We start from the raw sequence: 27,878 nt of genomic DNA, 5'->3' as shown, positions 1-27,878 counted from the left end.
TTTTCCCATTCTATTGGTTGTCAGTTCACTCTACTGATAGTTTCTTTTGCTATGCAGAAGCTCTTAAGCTTAATTAGATTCCATTTGTCTATTTTGGCTTTTGTTGCCATTGCTTTTGGCACAAGACAAGGTTGCCCTCTCTCATGACTCATATTCAATACAGTATTGGAAGTTCTGGCCAGAGAAATCAGGCAAGAAAAAGAAATAAAGGATAAGTCAAAATGTCCCTATTTGCAGACAACATGGTTGTATATTTAGAAGACCCCATCACCTCAGTCCAAAATCTACTTAAGATGATAAGCAACTTCAGAAAAGTCTCAGGATACAAAATCAATGCGCAAAAATCGCAAGCATTCCTATACACTAATAACAGACAAACAGAGAGCCAAATCATGATGAACTCCAATTCACAATTGCTACAAAGAGAATAAAATACCTAAGAATACAACTAACAAAGGATGTAAAGGACCTCTTCAAGGAGAACTACAAACCACTGCTCAACGAAATAAGAGAGGACACAAACAGATGGAAAAACATTCCATGCTCATAGTTAGGAAGAATCAATATCATGAAAATGGCCATAATGCCCAATGTAATTTACAGATTCAGTGCTATCCCCTTCAAGGTACCATTGACCTTCTTCACAGAACCGCAAAAACCCACCTTGGCTATGCAGTCCAAGACAATCCTAAGCAAAAAAAAAAAAAAAAAAAAAAAGCTGGAGGCATCACGCTACCTGACTTCAAACTATACTACAAGGCTACAGTAATCAATATAACATGGTACTGGTACCAAAACAGAGATATAGACCAATGGAACAGAACAGAGGCCTCAGAAGTAATGCTACACATCTACAACCATCTGATCTTTGACAAACCCGACAAAAACGAGCAATGGGGAAGTGATTCCCTGTTTAATAAATGGTGTTGGGAAAAGTGGCTAGCCATGTGCAGAAAGCTGAAACTGGACCCCTTCCTTACACCTAATACAAAAATTAACTCCAGATGTATTAAACATTTAAACATAAGACCTAACACCATAAAAACTCTAGAAGAAAACCTAGGCAATACCATTCAGGACATAGGCATAGGCAAAGACTTCATGACTAAAACACCAGTGTGTTACTTTTTATGCAGCAAATTCAAGATTTGCTTTTTGAAGTCTGTGGAACTTTTTTCTCCAAATATTTATAATCTGCTGTTGGTTAAATCCATGCTTGTAGAACCCACTGATAAAGAAGGCTGACTGTATATTTGTATTTATAATTTGTTAATTCATTCACCCACTGCTGGATTTTGGGTCTTTTCTACTTTTCAGCTATTATGAACAGTACTGACTGAACCTTTGGGCATTTCCATCAGGAGTGTACAAGGGTTCCAATACTCTACATTCTTACCAACACATTTCCCTTTCTGTATTATAATAATTCTAGTAGATTTGAAGTAATTCCTTGTTGTGATTTTGATATGCATTTCTCTACTGACTAATGTCGAACATCTTTTATGTGCTTGCTTGTATCATTTTTGAAGGAATGTCTATTTAAGAACTTTGCCCATTTTTTATTTGTTTTTGTTGTTGTTGTTGTTGTTATTGACTAGTAACCATTCTTTGATACATTCTGAATAGTAGGCCTTTACCAGTTGTATGATTTCCAAATATATTCTCTCATTCTACAGTGATCTTTTTAGTTTGTGGAAAATGTCCTTTAAGCACAAAATATTTTCTTTTAATGAAGTCAAATTTACTTTTTTTCTTTAATACTGATGCTTTTGGTGTCATATCTAAGTATTGCTAAATCCAAGCTCATGAAGATTAACTCCTTGTTTTCTTCTAATAGTGTTATGATATTATTCCAATTACCGATCCATTGTGAGTTAATTTTTAAATATGGAGAGAGATGGGAATCCAACTACATTCTTTTGCATGCAAATATTTGGATCCAGCAAAATTTCTTTAAGAAACTATTTTTTTTCCCTATTGAATGGTCTTATAGCATCAAGGTAATGTCAGCTTCAAAGAATTAATTAGTTTTCCCACATGTTTGATTTTTAAAAAGAGTTTGAGAGAAACTGGTGCTAATTTTAAAAATATGTGGTATAATTCATCAGTAAATTCATCTAGTCTGGGACATTTCTTCATTGGGCACTTTTGATTACTGATTTAATCTATTTACATAAGACTGAGATTTTATATTTTTCTTGAGTCAGCTTAGGTAATTTCATTTTCCTAGAATTTTGTCCATTTCATCTAAGAATTTGAATTTGTTGGCTAATATTTGCTCCTATAATTCTTTCATAATCAGTTTTAATTTCTGTAAGTTAGTAGTAATCTTGCCACTTTATCTGTATAGCAAGTAGACCTACTCTAGGTGAAAGGCTACCTAGAGCCCTTCAGGCTAAAATGAAGTGCACCTGATGGTAACGTGAAGCCATGTAAAGGAAAAATGGTCATTGGTAAAGATAATTACAGAGGTAGATATAAAAGTTAGTATGCATTTTAAAATTGTAATTCTATTTTTTATTCCCTATGTGATTTAACACACAAATGTATCAAAAGTTACAAGTATATGTTATTGGGCACACAATGTATAAAGATATAATTTACAGCAACAACAACATAAAAGTAGAAGGGACAGAACTGGACAGGAGGAGAGTATTTTATGTTATTGAAACTAAGTTGCTATCAATACAAACTAGATTGTTATAAATTTAGGATGTTAATTGTAATCTCTACAGTAACCAAGAAAATATCTTTTAAAAATTCATAAAAAGAAATGAAAAGAGACTCAAAACAGTACACTACAGAAACAATAACAACTAACCACAAGAGATAATAGTAATGGAGAAAATGGAAGACCAAAAATGGTGTAGGACATAAAGAAAAAAGATAAAATTGCAGAAGTAAATTATTTCTTAGTAGTAAGTACTGCTGTAAGTATAAAGATATTGAACACTCCAAGCAAAAGGAAGAGATGGGCAGAATGGATAAAAATGCAGCATATAACTATATCCTACTCATCTTAGATCTAAATACACAAGTAATTAAAAATGAAAGAATAGAAAAAGGCAATCATGTAGACCATAACCAAAAGAGATACTGATGGCTATATTAATACAGAAAAAATATACTTTAAGTCAAAAATAATTAGGGTCAAGGACATACAATGTGATAAAAGTGTTAACAACCATCAAGAAGATATAATGATTATAAACATACACACCAAACAACACAATCCCCAATGTAGCAGACATTAACAAAATTAAATAGAGAATTAATGGATGAAGTCTTCAATATCCCACTTTCAATAATAGATTAAATATGTAGACAAAAGATTAATAATATAGGACTTGATCAATACTTTGAACCAACTATATCTAACAGAAATAAATAGAACAATTTACTAAAGTAAAATGTGCCATCTCTATGTATGCATAACCAGCACACAGAATCATCTCCATAGTAAACCCCATGTTAGACCATGAAGCAAGTCTCAATAAAATTGAAAAGACTGAAATTATATAAAGTATCTTCTGTGATCCCGCAACTAAAACAAATGAATCTAGAAATGTTTAAACTGTAAAATTCACATATATATGAAAATTAAGCATCACATTTGTAAAAAACTAAAGGGACAAAAGGGAAATCACAAATGAAATTTGAAAATATTTAGAGAATGAAAATAATAACATACCAAACCTTGGAGGATGCAGTGAACATCGTGTTCAGAAGGAAATGTATTGCAGTAAATGCACACATTAAAAACGACAAAATATCTCTACCGAAAAACCTAGCTTTACATCTTAAGGAATTAGTAAAAGATAAGCAATTTAAACTAAAACTACCAGAAGGAAGGAAATAGTAAAGAATAGAGTGAAGATAAATGAAAAAAATAGAAAAACAACAGAATCAATGAAATTATTGATCTTTAAAAAGATCAATAATATTGACAAAACTTTACCTAGTTTGACAAAGAGAGAGAGACAGAGAGAAATGAGACACACAAAATCATTAATATTCTAGGTTACATTTTTATAGGTGAAAGACAAATGAAAAGAAATACATGGAAGAACTCCTCATTTATTTTTATTCTATCATTCTACTGTATTTATCATCTCAAGCTTTGATATTTAGCAATCATATTTTAAAGGCTTTTAAAAAGTATTTCTGAAATGTTAATGAAAATATTCCCATTTAAATAATAAATTAATATTCCTTTTTACTTTATTTATGTCTATAAAAGGAAAAGCACATGTAATACGAACACTTATGCAACTTACCACAATGTTGTTTCAATCGTGAAATTTTCTGGTTTCTTCTGTAATATTTTAAGAATGAATGTCTATAAGAGGAGGTTTACAAAGAACCCCAATTCTTATTCTGATTGGGTTTCTTTCCTCTTTTTTATTATATAGGTTACAAGGGTGCAAAACTTAAGGCAAGAAAATAGCTTTACCTGCTAACAAGGAGTTGGCAAGCTGGGATCTATTAATTCTTTAAGAGTCATTCATAAATGTTTCCATTCTTGTTGTGTGGTAGATGATGACACACTCAACAAAGTCCTCCAATTAGAAGTAGCTGAAAAAGAAATGGGAAAACAATGTTGGACTCTTCCCTGTAATACTTTACCTTTATTTATTCTCCATTCAAAATCTTACATAGTCTTGTTTAAATGATTTAAAGTACATATATTCTGAGCAAAATTTAAAATTAAATTATTAGAGTACAGGACACATTTGACAAATATGATGACAATGTGTTTAGAAAAAAAATCCCCAAAACTCAGTATCTAAATGGTTAACTGTAAAACTTATCAAATGTTTATTTGATAGTCTTTATTCAACTACGTACAGTTTTTGTGTTACAGAAGTCATTCTTTAACATTTTCACAATATTTTAAATGTTTATTGAGTAATGATGCTCTAAATTTTTGTATTATAGTTACGGTTTCTACTAGTTAAAATCAGATTCCTTTTTCAAAAGGCAGATGATGTAAATTTTTTATGACTCAGAAATAGTAGTTAACATTGTATTTATGGGGACATATAATACAAAGAGTAGACATACAATACAGCACACTGTCAGTGCCTTCGAACCGTATGATTTAATTTGGGGATTGCTCTCCATGTTTTAAATCTCAAAGTAGGAATTTTTAACTGAACAATTCTAATAACCCTAAATATTCTAAAGCACAATAATCTATAAAGTCCTGTTGAATTAATTATTTCTTGTACCTGAATGATTTCTCAGAGTAATAAGTTCGAATTATGGTGTGGAAAGTAGGGCTTCTATTATTTGTCTTAAAAAAATCTCTACTCAGGCAGTTCCAAAGAGTTTGTAAAATGGCTGATTTTAATTTGAGTTGTGAGATCTCTTAAGATCCTGTTTCACCCAGTGGACAGTGAGAATATTATCTGTCTTCCAGAATTAGTCAGCAAAGAAAGATAAGGAATATTAAAGTGCTTTCTATGCTATAATGCACTCTACCCATGGACATCATGCTTAAGGGAGATTCTGAAATTTGGTGTGCAAGGTGCTCTTGTGATTTTATAGAAATGAATCACATTCTTTCAGCCTTCATATTTCCTAACTGTGAAGCTCTGCTTTGTTAGATCACCCTTTCAGAAATTTCAGTCAAACCAAGATTGCTTAGTGTTCACTATCTGCTGTGTACTTCACTGGCGGATTAAAATGCAGAGAGGAAGATAGCAGGATTTCTTCTCTTTTCTTCCTTTCTAACTTTTTTGTCACATATTCAGTGCTTCTAAAATTGGTCAACCAAAATTCCACTGTTGTGTAATGACTGTGAATGTGAGCCTGAGGGAGAAACACTGAGAGGAGGCATGCCCCAGTTTGAGAACGGCATAAATAGTCCCTCTCTCATTGTCCTTCAAAAGAGCAATGAATATAACTGCCCACAGTATTTTAAATGTGATTTTCCATTTTAAGAAAAGGATTTTTTTCTAAATATTTTATCCAATAGTCTTCCTTCAGGCTTTTCCATATTTTTTGCTTCCTGAAATACAATGAACACAATTCAGCTCAAAAAATTAGCTTTCCACTTCTACCTGTTGGCCTAGACAAGTTAATAAATTAACATACTAATGGGAAAGCATGGGGAATAAAAATATCAATGGGTAAAAATTGGGTGGATAGAAATTTTTTTTCAGGATATAAACACAGCACTGTAACTACCCACACCTCATATCCACTCCAAGAGAAACTGTTTTCACTATTAACTTCCTAGCATTTTATTGACCTTTTGTCTACATAGACATGCTGGCAGGATCTCAACCGCTGTAGTAACCAAAAGTATCTATCTATCCTCTTAGGAATATAATGAAACTAAAAATGGTGTATGGATCAGACATCTGTGCGACATGCCTGCACTTGTAACTGTATAGAGCTTCACCCGCGATATGGATTTTTTGATCATGCATACTTGAAGATTGTTGTAAGTAAATGATTATTTTATCTTCTCCCGAAAAGCTTAGATGATCTCACATTTTAAACAGTAGTTTGAAAAAAGATGATCTAACTCAACTGGAAATCCACATTAGTGGTTAACTAGTGTCTCATAATTTACCACAAGCACTAAGAATATGCTATGCTTATGAAATCACTGGCAAAAATACTTTCCATTTTGTGGTTCTTGAATGCCTGAAGTTATTTTAGCTCAGTTGAGGAAGAGCTGAATCTCTGTACCATGGCTCTGCCATATAGATTCTCCCAAGGGTTTATTCCATCCCTTTAGATTCTTACACTTTAGAGTTATGAGCATAGAAACAGACTGGAAAATAAAAGTAGATACTAAATTTAACTTCCTACCTGCGACTAGATAAGTAAATCTATCCAAACAATGAGTTAGTAAACAACTTTGTTGTCTCAACACCTATATTTGCTTATTAAAACTGTTAACAAATCTCTCCAGGGTAAAAACATAGGATAAAGAAAACACACAACTTCATGGAACGCTTACATTTTTTCTTTCTTTTTTTTCATTGTATTTATTGCCCTGACATCCAACTTTAAATTGCTGAAGCCATTCTTTCCTAGGCAAAAATATTTTTAAAAGAAAAAGGCAGGACTATAAAATCAGTGAGTAACTAAATTGAATGAGTAGTTTGACAGAACAAGTCAAGATTGCTAACATCAAATGCACCATTTGAAATAGAATAAATTTAGGTCATGTCATTCTTTCCTCTCCCATTTCCAAGGATAGGTCACTTGCTACTGAACCCCTGCAAAGAGTTTGCTCATTTACTTTGCCCAAACTAAAATAAATAAGAAAGGATACAGCTGCAGGTAGATATGAAATGGAGATCACACACATTTTGATAGAAATCAATTTAAAATTTACCAGTAGCATGCCCTTCAGTAATATATGATGTGATACAAAGCATCTTCATGTTATTAACAAATTTGAATATTTTAGAGAAATTCAGCATTATTAAATACTCATTAACAAATCCTGATCTTTTCTTTGTCAGGAATTTTTACTGACTTCCCTCCTACCTGCCTAATCACCAGGTGGCAGTGTAGTAGCACTCATCCATATCTGTCTTTGAAAAGCTTCAATAAAGTGGCATTACAATGAGATTTTCACATAGCATAGGTAGAATTGTTTGGGTTTTGAATTTTTTTAAGTGTTACTCTTCCCCAGTATTAAAATAGCCTTGCATACATTTTCATAAATTCCCTTTTGCTTTGAGTACTATGTAGATAGTTCTTTTCTCCAATTTTCTAAACTAGAAAAACTGAATATATATATAACCTCATGGTTCTTTGTTGTCTTACAGTTTTAAATAGGAATCTTTTCTACATCATAATAAGAAGCACATTATGTATTTTTTTCAGTCAGCTCTTTTCAACAATTGGATTACGGCTGGGTTTCCCAAAGCTTCAACAGAGGCATATGCCAGCAGACTACAAATCTCGAAGACGAGAATCCCGACATTTCATTTTTCCTTATCTAAACTTCTCCAGCTGTCATTATGCCATCTGAGACAAGTTTTCAGGCTACGGAACTATTCACTCTATCAATTTCTTTGTATTTGCACAATGTTCATTCAGCACTTTAGCCAGGACAAAAGAACCAATTTCAACATTTGGTTTCAGATACCCAGGGTTTATTATGTACTTGAAGTATGACTGGATTCTTCTCTTTTACAGATGGAAAATCAAAGATCCAGGTCATGTCATCTGATCCAATGTCAACTAGTGAGTATGTGGCATAACTTAAAACCTACAGCATCTTGTTTATTTCTATTGGAATTTAATGTCATATTATGCCCAAATGCTTCTCGCTGTATCAGAAATAAAGTGTTTGGGAATGTCTCCAAAACCCTCTATATGATCTTTTCTTATATTTAGTTAGAGTCAGCAAAGTTTTGGCTAAACTAAAATTTTAAATATGTTAGGAACAAGCCTCTGGTGTACATCATTATATTCAAAGTTCTCTGTGGCTCCATTTATAAAAAACAAATGGATGAATCTGTATACATTTTAAAAATATGTCTTTGAGATAAAAAGGCATTTTGAGTTCTTGGTTTTCAGGATGCTCCTTCTAGTATTTTTCAAATAAATGCTTCTATAATATTATGAAAATAATTTCATTAACCTGCTAAAATGGGAATGTATTTGTCTATAGCTACAAGGTGAAAAGTGTTGACGGATATTAAATAGTTCAATTATTATTGATAATAAGATTTTATGAGTGTGTTTTTATTTCCTATTTTAGTAATTGATAAATCATAATATTCTTCTAAAAATGGTCTTTATCAAAATTATTTTCAAATGTTTCATTAGATAATAAGTAATGCCATTACCTGCCATTACATGGATATTTTTTCTCATTTCTTAATATAAAGTAACCAATCAGCATTTCTATATTTATAATTTGAGAACTAGAAAGGTCTTGGAAATATCACAGAAAATATTATTTATTCTATAATTGAAGAAATTCAGGGAGGGTAAGTGACATCTAAAAGGATACCAAAAAAATAAATGATAATATAGGACCAGAACTCAAATCTCCTAAGTACAAATGCCTTTTGCATAAGTTTTCTTTTTTTTTTTTTTTTGGTAACATCTTGTGTTTAATATTTTCTTAAGAAAATGTATCATTCTTGACTATTTCCAAGAGCAAAATAATTGGCTAAGAATAATAAACGTTGAGACGAGCAAGCCTAGGTTCAAATCCTAACCATGACTATAACTAAATATGGACAAATTTTTTAACCTCTCTGAGCTTTAATTACCTCATTTATACAACGGAAATAAGAAATATGACTTCAGTCCTGTGGTAAAAATTAAAGAAAATAATATATCTAGATATCTGGATTTAGTTTTAATAATAGAAATAATAATTATTATTACTGAGAATATGTAATAAAGTTTCAGTTGACCTGTACTGGGTTAAAATGATGCTATAATCTTATCAACATTTTCAAAACAAAAGTTCTAATTGTAATCAAGTAATTAGGTAGCTCTAACTCTCAGTTGACTTACATGTAACGTATAGGCATACATACTTTTAAGTGAAGATTTATAAATCATTATTTGCCCCATAAATGAAGAGATAATGCTGCAGTCCAATACCTGAGACCAACCAAAGCTGAAAGAAGCTACATGGCAAATCAGTAGTCAAGTTTGGTCAAGAACTTCAATCTTTTTACCTCTGATGTAAATGGTTTTGATATTTCTCTTTACTATCAATGGTTTCCAGCCTGCTAGAAAAGAAACCCTACGTAACTTCTGACATATCCCAGGGCCAGAGGATAGAGACTGAAAAGCTGCCAGATGATGGCTGAAGTGACAATATTCTGAGTGCCCTCCCTGCTTGTCAGCTAGACCAGCTCTTTTTCATTAATGATTTCTATTAAGATCTTACATAATATATATGGATTCTTCTATTTTACAAAAGTTTACCATAATTATTTTCTTGTGGTATTAGCATTTGAAATATAAGCATAGAAAATTTTGATACTGAAAGAGGCACTGGAAAGAAAGTAAGAACAAAAAAGAAGACTAAATGTATTTAGATGTTTAATGTTAAATTGACGACTAAAAATAAATTTATTTTAAAAACTGCTTTTTAATAACCTAATTATTTTAGTAAAATATAAATAAAATTATGAAAATATGACTTTCATAATCATAATGTGCTAGATATTTCTAGCAGAAAATAGAAGGCAATTTCTTCTTAACTTGTAATGCTTGAGCTGACATTTGAAAGTCCTTTAAAAAGAATACAAGAGTTGAGGTATCAATAAAAAATCCACAATTGATTATGTCTTTGTAAATCACTGTGAAAACATTCTGTATATCACAGATTTATTTTTCCAACAGAGAAAAGAGCAAAATTAGATGTTCCATCAAGCATATAAACATACTAATTTTGAAAAGATAATGTAGATAGGTAAATGGATGGATTGATAGATTGGTTAAAATATTCAAATTTATCAAATGAAGTGTACAAACTTCTTAATATAAGGGTTTTCATTATTTCATAAAAATGCTCTTGGTGGTGTTGTAGTTTTCTCCAAAAGATACCTTCGATTACTAAAATTATGAAATCCTATTACATCATATTTTTCTTTAGAAATATGTGAAGGTCCTGAGGAGAAAACCAAAATGTTATAAAATATAAGATTTATAATGAACATTATAAATAAGATTATAATGAAATGTTATAAAATATAAGAGCTAGCCCATTTTTGTCCTTCAGAAAGACAGAATCCAATATATACATAATTTTCAAATATTTTAATGAGTCTCTTGGCATTACTTTGAGCAACATTTATCTTCTGGGTGATATAAAGATGTTTAATTCTAGCTAGTTATCCTAATACTATTTGGTAACTAGCAGTTAGGTGGCCTAACAGCAGGTGCCCACAAGTTTCACAAGAGAGAATACTGTGGTCACTTGTGCGACTGTGTAAGAGGAAAGAAAAAGCATCAACAATTGCATTAAATCAAAAAGGTAGCTTAATAGTAAGTATTCAAAACAACGTAGCATGGAAATGTGAAAGGACACTGATGGAAATGCAAAGCTTTCTTAGACCATGAGTGAAACTTGGAATTATTCTTTTTACCTACAAAAACAAATGGCTTTTTTAAACAGTGAGATGCTATCACTATTGGTTTTAGTTATAGCCATCACTCTGTCCAAAGCAATGATGGCAACACAACAGAACTGATGCTGCCAAGGTATGGCTTAGCACCCATAAACACCTGAAGCCACTGATTCCAGTTACCGAGAGAAACATCATTATTGCGGTACCACAACCTAACCTAGAAGTATTTTTTAACATCCCACAATCTCTACTTCTCCCTTCATTTTCCATCAATTACAAGTTCGATTAATTTTTCTTTTTAAGTATCTATCAAGCCTATTCACTTACATTCATCTCTAGTGATATCATCTTACTTCAAGTTATTGTTATGTCTTCAAAATTCCAGAAGGCCCTGGAGGATCTGAACTCAGTCTTCTTGTCCATGCGCAAATATTCTGACCGGGATCCTCAGCCTTCTTTGTGTGTCACCGTTAGTTCAGATCCCACAGGTGTATGTTGTAATAGCACTCTACATTACTTCACATCTACAGACAAATCACTTGTGTGTTACTTAACATACCATCCCCAACAGAATGGAGCTTATTGTGTACAGGGACAAGGTCTGCCTTGTTCACTTCATTATCTTGAGTAGATTCACATAGTACCTGCTCCAGAAATAATTGTTGATTCAATGAATGGATGATGTCATTATAAAGATGATAGTTCTATGGAAGTATATTATAGACTTGAACTTAGGAACATGAAGGCTAGAAATTAATTTCTCATTTACTTAACACCTTTGATAAATAGAACTTATTTTTAGACCACGTGAGAGGTTCAAGGTCAAAAAATATATAATCTTTCTTCACATAAATGGTTAGCATACACAATTACTGTGTTCCAATAGCTTAGAGAAAGTTCAGGTTATTTCCAAAGTTAGTACTGTCATCTATTTTGGTTTTTTAAAATTTCTTATCAGGTTCTTCATTAAAAAAAAAAAGGCAGAGAATAATTGCTTAGTAAAAGCTTTCTGAAGATTAAGTGAAGATAACTTCACTTATGCAAAGAACCAAACTGATAATAGATATTCGGTAACTGTTCATTCCCTACTTTATCAGAATTACTTAACCTGGCTGGGTGCAGTGGCTCACGCCTGTAATCCCACCACTTCGGGAGGCTGAGGCGAGTGGATCACTTGAGGTCAGGAGTTCAAAACCAACCTGGCCAAATGGTGAAACTCCATCACTACTAAAAATACAAAAATAGTAGCTTGGCATGGTGGTGTGAGCCTGTGATCCCAGCTACTCGGGAGGCTGAGGCAGGAGAATCACTTGAACCTGGGAGGTGGAGGTTGCAGTGAACCAAAATTGTGCCACTGCACTCCACACTGGGTGACAGAGCAAGACTCCAACTCAAAAAACAAAAACCATAACTTAACCAATTTGGCACATTCCCCTTTTAATTTATGAGATTTTATTCCACAGTAAAAGAAAACAGCACAAACAACAAAAACCTCAGAAATAAACTTGTTTCTTTATGGAGAAGAATTAGGCTACTTGTTTAGTAGAATCTGATGAAAGAAAATAAAAAATTACACCTTCCAAAACGAAGAAAAAATCCTGGAACCTTTCTGTCTTAGATTGTTTCTGACTGATAGTTTATTAATGATATGAAGAAATAAGGAGGTGATATTAAGTAAAAATTACAAATGAGAATATCTATTAGTACCGTCATCTATTTATACATTAGACAACTCAGGCTTCAATACTTTCTTCAATCATATCTTGACAAAAAATTGTAGATTCCAGAGAATTGTTTAATGAGTGAATATATGAATATCAAAAAGGGATGAGAACGTGTACTTTGTATAGAGAGTGCGAAAAGTATGAAAAGAATTTGTGGAGGGGGAAGAACAAATCAAGGATGCTGGGAAATTAGAGTAAAAACCGATATTGGCTTTATAAAGACACTTTAACTGCAGTCAAAGTAAAATGAGAATCAAAGACTAATTTGATTTAGCACCAAACAGCAGTACTAACAGGGTGAGTGTGATGGGGATGTATTTTGCCAAAACGATTTCTGATTAAAGCAATAATAATAAAATTCTTAAAAGAAAAATTGCAGTATGTTGCATAGGGAAAACTGCATTTATTTTTCAAACTTCAAAGAAAGAAAAATTTAAAATAATGTAAAAATAATAATTAAAAATATTCTGATTTCTAAAATGCTCACATTACTTGGATACTTTTATTCAGCTCAATTTCCTCCCATGAAAATGTTTTTAGATGATTGACAGTGTTAATACTTATTTTAACATAACAACACTCTTCCATTATGTCAATTTTTATCTCACTTCTTTCTAGGTTGTTACAATTAACTGGTAGGTAGTTCACGCTGTTGGAAAGGAATTTTTTTCATGCCAACAGGTTGAAGTGGTAGGTGGCATACTTACTCAAAGAACACTGATTTTGTTTTAGATAAAAGGAAAGGCTACACTTTATTTTTCAGATGCAATACCATTCAAAAAACAGTAAATGAGGTCTAAAAGATGCAATAAATGTGTGTTGATAGAAAGGTTGAGAAAGAGGCAACAAGAAATAAATGAAGAAATAAAGAAAAGTTTATAGATGTTACTCATCTGAGTTTCATATTTACTGATTGATTGCATGTCAATTCAAGAAATGGCCTGAAGTTTCCATTTTTATTCTGCTCAATCTCATTTGTACCAGTTCAAATTTCAACCTCCTCAATATTCTTTATTTGACGCTTTTTACCTATAATAGGAAAAAAATTTTCGTCTCTGAAAGGCCTTCTATTAACCACTGTACATTTAGCCCTGAAACTCAACTTCCATATGGTTCTCTTCTATTTTTTATCACTATCATATGATAGTTATAATGAAAATAATTTGAGTACGTGTTTGCTTGTCATGGCATCGTTCAATAATGGTGATAGAAAATTACTTTGGAGATAAACAATTAAACTGATAAAGCGATCATTTCAATGGAAAAATTGTTTCATTACCTATTCTCCACACAAAAATATTATTAAAATTGAAAAACAAATTCACTAACAATGACAATATAATGAACTGACTTAAGCATATATACTTTGTATGCTGTGACTTCTTCTAGTCTTTGGTCATGAGGTTTTTCAGTGAATATAGTCTTGTCAACCAGGGCCTAAGATTTTTCTCAATTTGAGGAAATGTGATCATGTTAAAATATTTCACTGATTTTATCCTTACTATTTTTACTATAATCTTACACAGTATATCATTATAAAAAATGAAATGAAAAGCAAATACATTTAGAAAATCTGTAATGAATTTGAAAGAGGAGGAAGATATGAAAGAATAAACTTCAGAAATAAGAATTATTTCTGAAGACATTAAGTACTCAGTAAAGATTAATCACAATTTATACATATTACTTTATTCATTTACTTAAACATTATCTAATGCTCCAAATATAAAGTCCATATATGGGCTTGGATTTTGTTGTATGACTGTATTCTCAGCATATACAATGTATTCAATAATAAAACAGTTTAATAAATATATACATGCCTACTTTTTAGGAAAAAAATAAAAAGACTAACTTCTTGAATCTTGGGTTACATCTCTATATATATTGATGGGTATGTATCTTAAAACATAGTTTTATTGTCTGGCAACCTATTTGATCTTAAAATCAGAAAGCTAAGCTTCCTAACTAGAGAAGTCTCACTCAGCTAAAACTGATCCAATTGCCAGGTCTCTTAATTAAGTGCATTTTACCATTGGCTGGATAAATTTAATCCGTAATTTAAAAATGTAAAAAGCAAACGGAGTAATGAAGCAATTACAGGATATATTATAATTATGTTTTGCCTGGAAGTGCTCTTTTTGGTTAAATTCTTCAGATAATTGGCTCAAGTTACAAAATGATTTTGCATATGTAGGTAACGCTGAAAGAGGTCATCCTCAATTCATGTGCTCAAACCCTAAAACGTGAAGTTCTACGTCTGCTTTCCTTCCCATGCCCTGAATTAGTTCAACCAACTTCACCTTGAAAATACGTTGAACATGCTCAATTCTTTTCATCTTCACTGTTAGTCCAAACCACTAATATTTTCCGGGATAACTGCAATAACTGCCCTGCTTCTGCTCTTGCCCACCCCATCTCTTCTCCAAACATGGCTTGAATGAGCATGTTTTTCAGAGTCAGTACAATTATGCCACCCCTCTACCTCAGAGGGTTCAGTAACTTTCAATCCCACCAAGAATAAAATCCAAACTCTTTACATGGCCAATAAAACTTTATATAATCTATACCTCTCTTCGCTCATAACTGCAAACATAGCACAATGTGCTCTAGCAACAGTGGTCTTTGCTCTCCTCTTCAACACCAAGTTCTTTCCCATCAGAGGGCTCTTACGCAGATTGTACCCTTGGCTCCTAACTCCAGGCCCGTATGTTCACATGCTTGGTCACTTAGCATTCAGCGCTCAGCACACTCACAACCTCTGAGAGGTCTCTCCTGACGATTCTATCTCAAGAAGCCCACATCCTCATTTATTCTCTAGTCCAGGGAATGGCAAACTATGACCCCTGGTTCAGCTGCTTGTTTTAGTAAATGTAGTTTCATTAGAATGCAACTTTCAAATTTGTGTGTGGCTGCTTAATTCTAAATCAGAGGGAAATAATTTTGACAGAGATCATCTGACTCACAAAGCCTAAAATACTTGCTATTGGTCTCTTTAAGAAAACATTTTCAAACCAGTGCTTTATGCCATAACTCTGAACACAATCTGACAGTATGTTATATTCATAGATGTTTGTTGACTGTGAGTTTTATCAAAGAGAATTTTCTGTCTTGTTTTGAGTCTTAATCCCCAGTGTTGGGCATATGTTCAGCAGATTTTAAATAAATATCCTTTGAATCTTGAATGAACAATATTAGAAAAGATTTATATTTTCAGATGGCTGGTAGATTGCAATATTATTCAAAATACTGGCTGCTTCCTTCTAGATGAAGGTAGTTTCATACTTCAGCCAAATCGTGCCTAGCCATATGACTTGTGCTGTACCCTCTGGGGAAGGATGAGATCAAATATGGTTTGGCTCTGTCCCCATGCAAATCTCATCTTGAATTGCAGTTCCCATAATCTTCACATGTTGTGGGAGGGACCAGGTGGTGATAACTGAATAATGGGGGCAGTTTCCCCATCTTGATCTCTTGATAGTGAGTTAGGTCTCATGAGATCCGATGGTTTTATAAGGGGGTCCCACTTCACTGGGCACTCATTCTTCTCTCTCCTGCCATCTTGTGGAAGAACATGTTTGCTTCCCCTTCTGCCATGAGTGTAAGATTAATGAGGCCTCGCCAGCAGTGTGGAACTGAGTCAGTTAAACCTCTTTCCTTTATGAATTGCCCAATCTCAAGTATGTCCTTATAGCAATGGGAGAATGGACTACTACAGCAAATACTTTTTCCCCACTGCTACTGCTGTTGGACTCAGAAAGACCATTTGTCTTGAGGTAGCAAATGAAAGGTGGGTAAAAATATTAAATGCAGATTTTTTAGCAGAAATTGTGAGAGTCACTTCGTGGTTCACTAACTCATTCTTTTCCCTTTACCATTCATTATACCTGCAGTGTCCAGAACAGAAACTACTTCACTATGTTGGGTCCTGGAGGAAATACCTGGCTGAAGAGATTCATTTTAGAGATATTACAAGAAGCAGAAATAATCTTTGTTACTGTAAAGTGCTGATGTTTGGGGGTTGTATGTTAACATAGCCCAACCTAGCCCAAATTTACCGATATATGGAGTATGTGTGATATGGCAGTGATAAAAACGGAATGGTTTTCAGGTCAAGGTAGTGTCTTCTAATGATGTAGATGTATTTTCTTGTTACAGCTTGGGGTGTTCAATGTATCTTTACTAACTGTTCTCTCATATCTCTTGTGATTGAGAACAGATGGCTGTGATGATTTTTAAGATGATGTTCTGATGATCTGGGAAACATTGAGCAATCTTTAATCATCTTGAAATTTTTAAGAAATAATTTCTTATTTATTGAAAAAAAATGAGCTGCAAGATGTTTTTCCTTCAAGAATGACTTAGCATAGAAAGTATTCATGATTAGGCTAACTATAAAATAAGACAGTGCAATTTAAGTATTCTGATTTCAAGTGCATTTTCTTTCCTATCAATGTATAAAAATCTATGTTTTGCAAAAGTATAAATTTTGACTATCAAGCAGTTACTGAATAAAAGATCAGAGACAAGCAGAGTTCAATGTTATAATGTGCAAATACATATAGGTAAAAATAAAATTGTAATTTGAGGAAAAGTATTTAGTAAAAGTAATTAAAGCTTTACTCAGTAATATAGTTAAGGTTACTCTTCTGTTAGAAAAATATACATAAAATACACAATACATTGTGAAAAACACACAATATTTTTAAATTTAATGCTTTTTTCTTATATAAATAAATGGAGATAATTTAAAATGTAAAGAGAAAAAGAAAGCTGGGTGTGGTAGCTCACGCCTGTAATCCCAGCACTTAGGGGAGCCGAGGTGGGAAGATCACCTGGTTCAAAACCAGCCTCACCAACAGAGTAAAACCCCATCTCTACTAAAAAATACAAAAATTAGCCAGACATATTGCAGATGCCTGTAATCCCAGCTACTCAGAAGGCTGAGGCAGGAGAACTGCTTGAACCTGAGAGGCAGAGGTTGCAGTGAGCCAAGATCACGCCACTGCACTCCATCCTAGGCAACAGAATGAGACTCTGTCTCAAAACAAATAAATAAATAAATAAAAGAAAGCTCAATATGAATTTATTCACTCAGATGTTTATGATCTCACTCAGTATTTGGAGCCATTTGTTCAGTCTGTCTGTATTATGTCCATGGCTATATCTGTCTAGGGTTTTATAAAATTATAGACAACTTTATATTCTGGATTTTTGGTCATTATGAGTGATTTCTTTTTCTAATATATTCTTAGAAAATATATTTTACTAGTTTTATAGTAATTGCTGTTAACTGAATCACTGCCCTATTTTAGACAATGTTTTTTGCTCAGGTGCTATTAAAAGCAATTATTTTCCCTTTTTAGTCACACGAATGTTATTTCTACTGTATGTGTTATTGAATGACTAGACGACTGACTCATACTGGTAAATTGCTGTCTAGAAGTTTACGCCAATTTTCTACCCATCTTGTATATGGATAAAAGTATTATTTTAATATGTATTCATGAGAGACATATATTTTACTTTCATGTTTACATTTTGCTGGCTTTTTAGTTAAAAAAAAAAAAAAAAAAAAAACGTTTTTAGCCAGGCACGGTACTCATGCCTTTGGGAGACATTTTGGGAGGCCAAGGTGGGTGGATGACCTGAGGTCAGGAGTTCGAGGCCAGCATGGCCAACATGGTGAAACCCCGTCTCTACTAAAAATACAAAAATTAGCCAGGCATGGTGGTGAGTGCCTGTAGTCCTAACTACTTGGGAGGCTGAGGCAGGAGAATAGCCTGAACCCAGGATGCAGAGATTGTAGTGAGCAGAGATCACACTACTAGACTCCAGCCTGGGTGACAAATGAGACTCCATCTCAAACAAACAACAACAACAACAAAAAACTGTTGTCTTTTATTGTATTTATGTATATTCCCCCTACTTTTTCCACTACTCTATTGTATTGCATTCATCAAATACCAAAGTCTTCTTTGTAATAAGGTCTAATTCTGTGTTTTCTATTGTCTCAATGATCTATATAGACCGTAATTGTCTAAATTGTGGATCCTCTATTCTTAGATTATTTTTCATTTAAATAGTGATAATAGTAGTTGAAGTTTTTTGAGCTCTTAGTATGTTAGCAATTCAGCTAAGCATACAAATCTAACTTTACTAGTTACATACATTAGAGTGACTTTTTTCCTCAATGAATTAAACTTTTTTTTATTATCTAATGACCTACACTTGCTAGTATTATCTTATAAGTTAAATTTTGTCTAATATTGACATAGTTAACCAAGTTTGTTCTCATGGTAAATATTAGTGCAGTTTATCTTTTTTATATTTTTGCTTTCAGTAAATCATTGCTATTTTAAGTTTAGGCCTTGAAATCAACATATTGCTAGATTTTTTAAAACATCCAAACTGTCTCTTTTTTTTGACTGGAAGTTTAGTCAAATTATGAGTGTTATTATTATTCATATTTTTAGAAATTTTATACTATACTAGTTTAACTCAGGGTGTCCTCCTTCTTGCCTTTTAAAAAATGCTTCATTTTAAAAGTTTATTTTATATTTTTTCTATTATTTCTTATTCTTTACTAAGAATACATACATTGTTTCTAATGATATTAACTTTGCTATTTTCCTTATTCTACAATATAAATATGCAATATGCAATATCTTTACTCTTCTTCAAAGCACAAATTAACCCCACAAATCAGCATAACTTTTTGATATATTTGTGTTAAAATGCTTATTTGCCTTTCTGTGTCCGTATTCATTTTCTCACAGTTTAGATGGTTCTTGGATCATTTTTCCAATTCTGAAGTACACAAATGAGTAAAAGCCCCATTAATTTATATTTCCTTATGTAAACTGTTTAGTTATATGTAACTGTTACTGTCTTTACAATTTTGGAAAATAGAGTAGATCCCAATTTTCAGTCAACAATTTTTTTTTTAAATCTTTACAGATATTATGGCAAAATCTTCTGGCTTCTATTGTCTGTAAGAATTCTGGTTTCATTCTATTTATTCCTTTATGGGTGGTTGCCTTGTTCTTAAGGTTTTTTTTTTTTTTTTTTTTTTTTTTCCTGATTGCTATGTTGGTTTACTTTATGTCTAGGGATTTCTAAAAATTTTATTTACATTGCTTGGGATATATCATGCTTCCTCATCTGTGAATCCATCCTTTTCACCAGCTCAGAAAACTGGTAGCCATTAACTCTTTACATATATTCTTTCAGTAATCGACTTTCTCGTTCCAGGCCTGATCAGATATACGTCAAGCATCTCATCCAAGCCTGTTCATCTCTTAATTTCTCTTATTTAGATTCAAACTCATTTTTCTTTCCTTGTAAAATTTTCAAATAAAACACTCTGTTCACTAATTCTACATTCAGCCATGTCTAATCCACTGTCACTTCCACAGCTTCTTTTATAACTATATTATTCATTTTTCTAGCTTTTAATTTTTGTCAATTTTCTCTATTTATACCTTATGGCCTCTTTTTTTCACATTTCAATGGCTGTATCCTTATTTACTTATACTTTATATACATAGCCATATACAATTCTAGTATTTGTAGCAGTGCAGTCTTTGGATATCTAAATCTCAGCTGTTTTCTTTTGTTTTGTTATTCTCACTCATTGTTTAGCTTTTATTGTGATAATGTATTGTAACAAATATCCCCAAATTTAAATGGATTTAAAGCAACAACTATTTATGTCCCTTTTGGAAGCCTTATCTGTATAGTTGTGTGCTGAGGCTCTGCTCTAGCATGTCAGCTCTCAGCTTCTCCAAGCATCATCTTATTATGAAAATCTAAAATGTGACTGTTTGGAATGTGTTCTCCTTGTGATGAAAGGGAGAGAATTTGCAGAAGCTTACAATGCTTTTAGCTTGTCTTTGCTTGGAAGTCTGTCAGTTCATATATATTCTTTTGGCCAATGCAAGTCATATGGCTAAACTCAACATCAAGGGAGCAGGGAACTGTACTGAGGATGTGAACATCTGCAGACTAGTTTCACACATATGTATGTTTTCACTTAGAAAACAGATATACACAAGTATGTTTTTATTTAGCCAGTTATATTCCTTCTTTTCTCTTATGAAAACAAGCTATCTGTTTTAGAAATCAATATTTATTACTACATATGAATCACAACCTATTATGAAGATTACTATCAAATATGCAAGGTCAGTTAGTCATAGTAAAAGAAGAAATTCACAAGTGATCAATGTTTATAAAGAAGACTTAGTTGTATAGTCGATGATGGCAGAGTGTCTTTTTGCAGAGTCTGAAAACTCAAATGCCTTCCACCTTTGTCATGTATCAACTATGTGGTGAACTGAGTCAAACATTCTCACTTAAATAATAAAATTCAACAAAGGTATCAAGTAAAATATACCCTTGATGTTTAAAAACATATAAGCTGTAGAAATACCAGGGCAGGGCCAGGTGTGATAGTTCATGACTGTAATCCCAGCACTTTCAGAGACCGAGGTAGGAGGATCACCTGAGATCAGGAGTTCAAGATCAGCCTGGCCAACATGGCAAAACCCTGTCTCTACTAAAAATATAAAAATTAGCCAGGCATGGTGGCACTCACCTGAAGTGCCAACTGAAGTGCCAACTACTCAGGAGGCTGAGGCAGGAGAATCACTTAAACCCAGGAGATGGAGGTTGCAGTTAGCTGAGATAGCACCACTGCACTCCAGCCTAGATGAAAGAGTGAAACTCCATCTCAGAAAAAAAAAAGAAAAATACCTGGGCAGATCCTAAGGCCCACTAGCTCTCCAGATACCAGATACCAGTGGAGGAGCAAATGTGAGTTAGTAAACTTACTAAACTTATTTTGTTTTTATGAAAAAAATGCTTTATTTAAAAAATATTGAAAGCATGTGTTTAAGATATCAAAATATGAATTCCAAAGTAGAATACATAATATCAATAAATTTGTTTATAATTTTTAATAACCTCATCCCATTATCATCATTTTTAAGAATACAGTAATAAGAATACTAATGAGCACGATGACTAAGTCTTAAACTGCCTAGTGGATAAAAGAGTCTTTTTATGCTCTTTATCCAGATGAAACTTAAGTTGGGTCTTAAGGGAAAGTCATTGTTTACCAAGTGAAGACGTTGAAGACATTTCAATAAAAAGGAATATATGTAACATAAAAACTAAACAAGGCCTTGAAATTAGCTAATGTGCACCAGCAATATTGCAAAGTTTAGTTTCACTGGAAGAACTGAGTGAAAAACTTTTAAACATACTCAGATGATTTCCAGGTTTTAGTTACTTGGCAATTTCAACCTACTCTTGTAAAAGAAGAATCATACAGGTGATTATATCAAAACAATTTGGTTAATATCTTTCATACAAATAAATGTCCATCCTGCCATATTCTGCAAGAATGAAATTTTATTTATAAAAGAATATAATGGAATTTTATTTTCAGTCAGTGAAATTATCTAGATGTATACTTTCTAAACTCTTTTCTTTCTCAGATTTTTGGAATTCCACAGAAATACCTTAGGCATGGGTGAAAAAGGAAAGGTGAACAGGTTGGTTCCAATGTCCAAGCCTTCTTTCAATCAGGACTATTCTACTTATAATCAGGTTTTATACTCCATTAATGACTTTGAGAAAAATAATGAATCTATCTAAAAGATAAGTCAACTGAATATTACTGTGCTAGATACTCTTTGACCCACAAGGAGGAAATAGAAGCAAAATTGTGACCTGCTTCGATCCTCCATGAACTGATGCCGAAAGCCAAGATAAAGCAGCTTCCTCTGAATACTAAAATACATGCAGTGCTTCCAGGGTATCACCATGAATGAGTAAGGGAGAGGCAGTGCTATCTCAGTACACACCCTAGCTTTCTGAGCAGCTCTCGCATGCCCCACCAAGATAGATTTTTAATGGTTTTGTGAGTCTCCAGAATCTGCATTAGGCTTAGGCATTAGGCAGCAGCTGCTGGCTACTGCTGAATGATTATCCATTCAAATGGAACAGATTGTGGGGAGGTGTGAAGGGAAGCTTTTTCCCCACAGAGTCTGCAAGCCAGGAGAGAAATAGGCAACAAGGTTTTATGATACTGCTTGGCTTTCCTAAAATCCTTCTGAGAATAGATAGATGCAAAAAAGGTAACAGTAAAAATATGCTGCGGGAAAAATAACCAACATCCAACTTCTAGAAATAATGTAAAGATGATAAAAGTTTCATTCCTTCAGCCCAGTTTGCTCTACTACGTAATTTTTGAGCTGATGGTTCAATTTTGTTATCCTGTACAACTAGATAGGAGCAAGTGCAGATATGAGTGCACCATTCATCACAATGGATTTGATCTATAGAAAATATTCAAGTGGGCATAATGTGATCTTTCTGAGGATGATTTTTAGGGCTGATTTAATTATAATAAAAAAATTCACAGCTGTGGCATAGAGCAGAATTTTGAAAAGTGCCCACTGCTGTCTGATCAGCAATTAAATGTAGGTAAAAGACAATGCCACTTTCTTCCTACTGATCATATATTCACAGATATCTTTCAAATTCCATAACTATAGAGATCTATATTTGCGTTTCGTGGTTCAAATTTTACCACCATGACAAAAATAAAGCAAACAATATTTGAAATATGTTAATAACTTTAAAATAAAATATATATGGCAAAAATATATATATCACATCCTCATATGTAATTCTAGCTGAAAAGAGAATTTTTCACGTTATTTTTAAAAAGTGCTCTATAGACTAAATACTTTTGGGGAATGATAAATTAAATAGTTAAATTGGTTTCTACTACATAAAGCTTTTCAGAGCATTAGTTGTGGATCTCTGAAGGGATAATATAATAGGCAATTCCCCCTCAGTTGGTTTTATTACAGAAGTATATGTCTCTGTATGTGTGTGTGTCTCTGTGTGTGTGTGTGTGTGTTGTGTGTATGTGTGAGAGAGAAAGTATGTGGAATATGTAAAATAGCTTAAGAAACCCAAGTTTTCCATAGAATATAATTTGGGAAAATAGTCTAGAGTGTTTGTGGATACTTGCTGCTTACTTACAATACTATTTGTATAGACACAGTGTTAAATGGAATTACTTACATCAAATAGTCTACTTGCCTCCTTATCTTCAGTTATGGTGACTACAAACATTATTAATTATTTATCAAAACATATTGGTCATGAAATCTTCAGATGATAAGGTCCCAATTCTACCCTGTTTTTAAAAAATGGTCAGTTTAAAGCTGGCGATCATTTTCTTAGGAACATGTATGGACCCTCAGAGGTTTTCAGATCTCTTGAAACTTCTTAGAGTAAAAATAGAAAAAGGGAATAATATTTACAGAAATTCTGAGAAAAAAAATGTGGGTTATAAAATGAAAGTCTAGGTGATTCTGAGAACCATTCAAACCTAAAAGAGCTATGCCTGTGGACTCCTTTTCTGTAGCTGAAAGAAATTTGAATGCTTAACTTTGAAACTCTACTTCTGACATCACCAATAAAGAAAGATATGTCTTCTGTATGCAAAAAAATGCATTTTCCATGGGATACTGCAGAAGACAATTTTGTGAATAGCATATACTCTTAGTAAGAAACCTCAGAAGATATTAGAAATTGAGGAGTCTTGTATGGCCAGGCTCATGAACATTACTACCATTTATGAAATTATTTCCATGAGGAAAGGTAGTCCTATTATACAGTTTATAACAATTGTTGTACCAGAACCTATGTATAAAACAAGGATACCGTGCAATATTTATCCTCTAAGATTCACATGAAAATAGAAAATATTTTGGGTATATGAGTTTGTATGTGTTCTTCCAAAAATGACAGAAAAGGGAAAATAAAAGATGTGTAGATTATTTGACCACGGTCTTTGCAGAGAAGCAGTGACATGAAATCTCCCAACCACAGAAAAATTTCTGGTTTAAGAATATTTTAAAACATTGCATAGTACTTTGTCCATTGATTTTTAAATAATTATTTTGTGAACTTGTAGATTCAGTGCAAGTCAGGTAGGGCATAAAAACTGCCTGACAGTCCAAGGGATGTGAAACTGCATATGACTGTAAAGATTGTCAAGAAAATAAAGGCTTTTACCTGGGTTTCATAGTTTCAGCATTTTTCTAAAAGAATTTCATTATATGTAAAGAAACAGATCAGGAAATACATAAAATAATTTTGTTTTCAAGGAATTTCTTTAGCTAATATTACCAGCAATATTTGCTTTGGAATAAGAGAAACAAATGTTTCTTTTTAATGTCAAGTAATAGAAACTATACTAAGGTTTCTGGCTTTCAACCCAGATTTTCTGGGTTCTTATCCTTTTACTATGATTTACCTTCTGTGTGACCTTGGTCAAATTCTCTGACCATTCAGAAGTGCTTAATATTTAATAGGAATAACAGCAGTTTTTTACTTAATAGAGTTGTTGTGAATTGTCAATGAAAACACATTTTAAGCACATAGAACATAGCCTTAAATACAGTAAAAAGTAAAAAATGAATTTTGACTAATATAATGGTAAATGACCAGATTATTACCAGATTGAAGATCAGCTGACTCCAAAGTGTTTGTTATTCTGTTTTTGCAGGGTTCTTTCCCTGACTTACTGATGAGTTTAGCTTTATTTCCAGTGATAAAATATTCCTCTTAACAGTATGAAAACACTTAATAGATGTGCTTCCCATTAACTGATCAGTGAACTGTTAACACAGCATTTTCGGACTCTGTTAGTACTACTTTTATATACCAAGATTGTTGCTCCCCAGATTGCAATCATTATGTGCGGCTTCATGTAGAAAAATTGTTTAGCTGCAGCAAAGCACCAATATCACTTATACATAAAACTAAGCTACCAATTACATCCCTAAGCATTTCTGTTAGTGATCTCATGCACTAGGCTCACAGATCATTTATATTTCAAGTATAGTCTATATTTGAAAAGGGATCTATGGAGAGTCTTCACTGAAATTTGGTAGAGAGCAAAGACAGAGAATCAATCTAAGTGTCCATCAACAGTGGACTAGATAAAGAAAAATGTGGTACATATGCACCACGGAATACTATGCACACATGAAAAAAATGAAATCATATTCTTTGCAGAAACAGGGATGCAGCTGGAGGCCATTATCCTAAGTGAATTAATACAGGAACAGAAAACCAAATACCACATGTTCTCACTTATAAGTGGAAGCTAAGCACTGAGTACATGTAGATGTGAAGATGGGAACAACAGACACTAAGGACTACTAGAGGGGAGAAGGAAAGAGTGGGTCATGGGCCGCAAAACTTTTGGATACTATGCTCACTACCTAGGTGAGGGGATCACCTGTGCCCCAAACCTCAGCATCACGTAATATACCCATGTAACAAATCTGAACATGTACCCACTGAATCTAAAATAAAAGTTGAAATTATTTTTTTAACTAAAGCCTGATATGGTCCATTTTAGGGAACTCTGAAACCTGTAACTTGACTAGAGTGCCTTAGATGCACTTTGTTCCATTACCAAACAATTCAACACATACGTACAATTCAATTCATGTATTAGGAAGCAGAGGAGAGCAGTATCTGGCTTTAGAGGGCCTCCTTTAACAAGGATCAGGCCAGAGACCGAGACAGTAACTTACATAAACAGAACCAGTTCTAGTAACAGATGCACCAAGAAGAGCTCTCCTGACTGTATCACACTCCAGCAATTGCCAAAAGAATATCAAAGCATCAGAAATGTCTTAGTTGCCACTGACATCCAGGAGAGTGTTTTATTTGAATACGTGCTTCGTATACAGTTAGTAAACTAAGCAGCAGCAGACATCCTTAACCACTTCTGGCTCAGGTGCCATGGGAATCCTGCCTCATTAGGAAGATCAGTTAATTAATCGATGTCAGTGGGATACCTATAACATGCCCAATGCCAAGGATAGCTTAGTATTGCTCTTTTGACTAAGGAAGTACCAGGCTTAAACCAGTAAGGAACTCATCATCTTTGGAACATCACTTAGGAATGACAGTAATCCGTCCCTCTGCAATTCTATGTCAGAAAAATGATAATCTTCAAATACAGATTTAGAATTGTAGAGCAAATAGACTTTAAATAGAAGGGAGCTGACATTAATTCTGTGCTCTTATATTATGATAGAGGAAACAAAAACCCAGAAAGCTCATTACCTAAAACAAATAAACAGAACAAAACAATCCTTTAAAGAAATAGTCTGGGCTACATTATTTGGCAAGCCTCAACATCTATAAGAAATTGCACATCAGGGATTTTTGTTTCTACTAACCATTCTGGAAACCAGCAATTGTGACCATTATTGTTGTTACCATCAGATGTTCAGCAGAGCAAACGAAATTTTCCTGGGCTATCCAGATTAAAAAAAAAACAATAACCTGAGCAGAGTGCATATTGCCCAGGGTGGAACACAGTTAACTTTTAATAATTACCTTCTGCTCTCTGCCCTTTCCTTGCATTGCTGCAAATGGCTCTGATTCTTCTTTACTTGAAAGTGTTCCGCTCACTCATAGATAACACCTAGAAATCATCACTGTATTTATTTATCATCATTCAGGGAAAAGATCTAAAGAGATGCTGAAGGCTTGTCTATTTTCCCTCTAAAATATATTTTTCTAATCTCTTCTAAAGTATTGCCTGGCTAGGCCATTGGGGCCGATTCCTAACTTTCAGCCAGAGTCTCTAAGAATTAAAATATATCTTAGTTTGATACATATTTATATTCATCAAATTTTATTTTGCCAGAGTCTCTTCATAATTTTTAATGACATAAAACACATAAAGGGATTGCAAATTTTTAAGTGGCTTCCATTAGCCCCATTTTCTCTAAATGCAGAGAAAATCTGACTGGGGTATTTCATGCTTTTTATGAGTGTTTATGTTATTACTATATATGTATATATTCTTAAAACAGGTATTATTATTTCCATGTTTAAACTGTGAAAGATTCTATCATTTTGTATTGGACTTTCTTCTGTATTTGTTAAATATTATGTTTAGCAATTTGCCAATGTTGAGATGAAAATTTAGTTCATTGGCTGCTAAATATTATTTTAGTATATG

The sequence above is a fragment of the Aotus nancymaae genome, unplaced genomic scaffold, assembly GCF_030222135.1.
Source record: "Aotus nancymaae isolate 86718 unplaced genomic scaffold, 86718_ANA_hifiasm-v0.15.2.pri h1tg000002l, whole genome shotgun sequence".
NCBI classification, from domain to species: Eukaryota; Metazoa; Chordata; class Mammalia; order Primates; family Aotidae; genus Aotus; species Aotus nancymaae.
Note: the sequence above shows the minus strand (reverse complement) of the source record.